The 2,475-nt window shown below is 45.6% G+C and overlaps 1 pseudogene; it reads right to left on the bottom strand.

Annotated features, from left to right (window-relative positions):
* Window positions 1-310: 310 nt before the first annotated feature.
* On the bottom strand, window positions 311-2,071 carry LOC129499383 (ribosomal L1 domain-containing protein 1-like; annotated as a pseudogene).
* Window positions 2,072-2,475: the final 404 nt, after the last annotated feature.

The raw sequence follows: 2,475 nt of genomic DNA, 5'->3' as shown, positions 1-2,475 counted from the left end.
CTCGTCAATTCTCCCCATTCTCACTGTGTGAGGTGGGATCTCATCGTGGTTTTGATTTGTATTCTCCCTGTCATATTGGCCAATACACAGAAGGCAACTTAAAAAAAATGGATTTACTTCGAAACTACTGGTTCTCTAGCTCACGAACATACATCAGAATTATCTGCGGAGGTTTTAACAAATATTTAAGCCTGCCTGGGCCTCATTCCGGGAGAAGGCTGCATGGCGGGGTGGGGGGGCTGGGGCGCTGGCATTTTCAAAAAGCTCTTCGAGAGTTCGGATGTTTCCTTCTGCTTGGGTCTCTTGATTTTTAGGCTGACTGGTGTACTTTGCACTTTTTGGGCCACTGCTTGGGAGTATGGGGAGCTTTTTTCGCAGATTTATTAGCAGTAGTAAAGAACCGGGCCCCTGGCTCTTTGGTTGTCTGTCTTGGGTCTTTTTTCCCCAGTGAAGAGTTTCTTTCTTTCTCTACCTCTTCTTTGATTCTTGGCTTCTTCTCTGGGCCATTACCTGGAGTCTTGGGCTCTGCAGCCTTCGGGGTCTCAAAACCCGGAAAGGCCTTTCTCTTCTTCTTCTTCTCTTCTTCTTCTTCTTCTTCTTCTTCTTCTTCTTCTTCTTCTTCTTCTTCTTTCTTCTTCTAAAGATTTATTTATTTATGACAGACAGAGAGAGAGAGAGAGAGAGGGAGAGAGGGGGGGGGGAGAGAGGCAGAGACACAGGAGGAGGGAGAAGCAGGCTCCATGCACCGGGAGCCCGACGTGGGACTCGATCCCGGGTCTCAGAATCGCGCCCTGGGCCAAAGGCAGGCGCTAAACCACTGAGCCACCCAGGGATTCCCCCCTTTCTCTTCTTTTCACGGGGTGTGTTGGGACCAGGCCTCTTTTTCTGAGACTTCTTTCCTGCGGCATGGTTTTGCATCTCTACGCTTTCTTCTGCTGGAGTCCCTATTGGTATAAGGAGCAGGATCTCATCTTTGGACTCGTCTTACACCTTATGCTGGGTTTTTCCTCTACCAGCCTCTTCTCACGAGCCTGCATCTTCTCCTTCTGGGGGGGGGGCAGGGCCCTTCACAGCAGCATCACTAGTTTTGGGGTCTGCGTCCCCTTCCTTCCGCCCGATGCAGCCTTTCTAGCTTGTATCATATGCCTTTTGTTTTGTTCTCTTTTTGTTTTTCATGATACTCTTTTTGTTGTTGTTGTTGTTGCTGTTGTTTGCTTGCTTCCTTCTTCTTCTGACTAGGAGTGCATATTCCCTTGGCTTCATCCTGACGGCTGACAAATGAGGAAAAGAAGGGCAAGGAAGCTGACGTCTCCGTCTTCACATGAAAGAGTTTCATGCTCTCCCACTTCTCTGGCAACTTTTGTGAAAGCCTCTTCGTCACAGAGATGATGTTATCAATGATGTGTTCAACCTCCATTCCAGTGTGGCCAGCGTGGATAGAATTGCAAGAACCACTCTTAGAGATGTTTAAGACTGTGCTACCTATGCATTCTTTAATCTCCCTGGATACATTCTTGGCCAGAAGGTTCACAGGTACCAGCATGTTCTTTCCGCGGTAGAAATGTCTCCCGAGGTGTGACGGTAAGAGCCACCTGATTCTCGCATCAGTAAGGAAGAAGTCAAAACTGCCCAAGAGGCACAGCTTGGCTTCATAAGCTTTAAATGCCTTTTTTAGAGTTCGGAGGGGGATAATCTAAGAAACAGTTTTAATTCCATGCTTGTTCAAAAGCTTCTTGTAAAACCGTTCTGTCTTTTCAGGAGTTAAATTGGGTTCATCCTGGGGAAGTAAACAAGTATCTGTTAAATCTGATCGAATACCATGAAGCAAGGGCAGTCTGACCCTCAGTTCTTTACTTGGAATCTTCCATAATACTACCATTAAAAAGAGATTTTCATTCTCATTCAAAAGCAATCCATTTGCGTTCTTCCTGGACCTGGAGTGTGCCAACAGAGCTTCCACCACTTTTCTAATCTGCCCTTTGTCCAGCTGCTCCAGGCAGGCCAGGGTAGCTGGAGCAGAGGCTGAGGCTGCGGCTGAGGATGACAGTGTGGTGGAAGCTCAACCCTCCATATTTCTCTTGCCTCGTGCAAGCATGTGCAGTTCCCAGGGCTGGCTCCTAAACAAGATATTTAAATTCGCTTTCAATATTGGAAGGAATTACTATGGGTAGAAGGACATTGAGTGGTGTTTCAAAGGAAAAATTATTTATTGAAATGTGTATATACACCCAGAATGGAAAATAAGTTGGACACAGAACTAAATAAGCTTTGTCAGTGGATGACAACTTTAATTTCAAACTCCCTTAAAATGGTCCACAAAAGAGGGAAGTATTCTGCAGACTTCAAATATGTGACATGTGAACATTTATGTTATCTATATCCCTTCACCTATTAAAACAAGAAAACATTTTAAAAAGAAGAGAAAGGACTTCCAGGAAAGATGGCAAAGTAGGAGAATCCTAACCTCACCCTGTC

Source organism: Nyctereutes procyonoides, unplaced genomic scaffold (assembly GCF_905146905.1).
Source record: "Nyctereutes procyonoides isolate TBG_1078 unplaced genomic scaffold, NYPRO_anot_genome, whole genome shotgun sequence".
In the NCBI taxonomy this organism is placed as follows: domain Eukaryota; kingdom Metazoa; phylum Chordata; class Mammalia; order Carnivora; family Canidae; genus Nyctereutes; species Nyctereutes procyonoides.
Note: the sequence above shows the minus strand (reverse complement) of the source record. Positions and strands in the feature narration are given on the sequence as shown.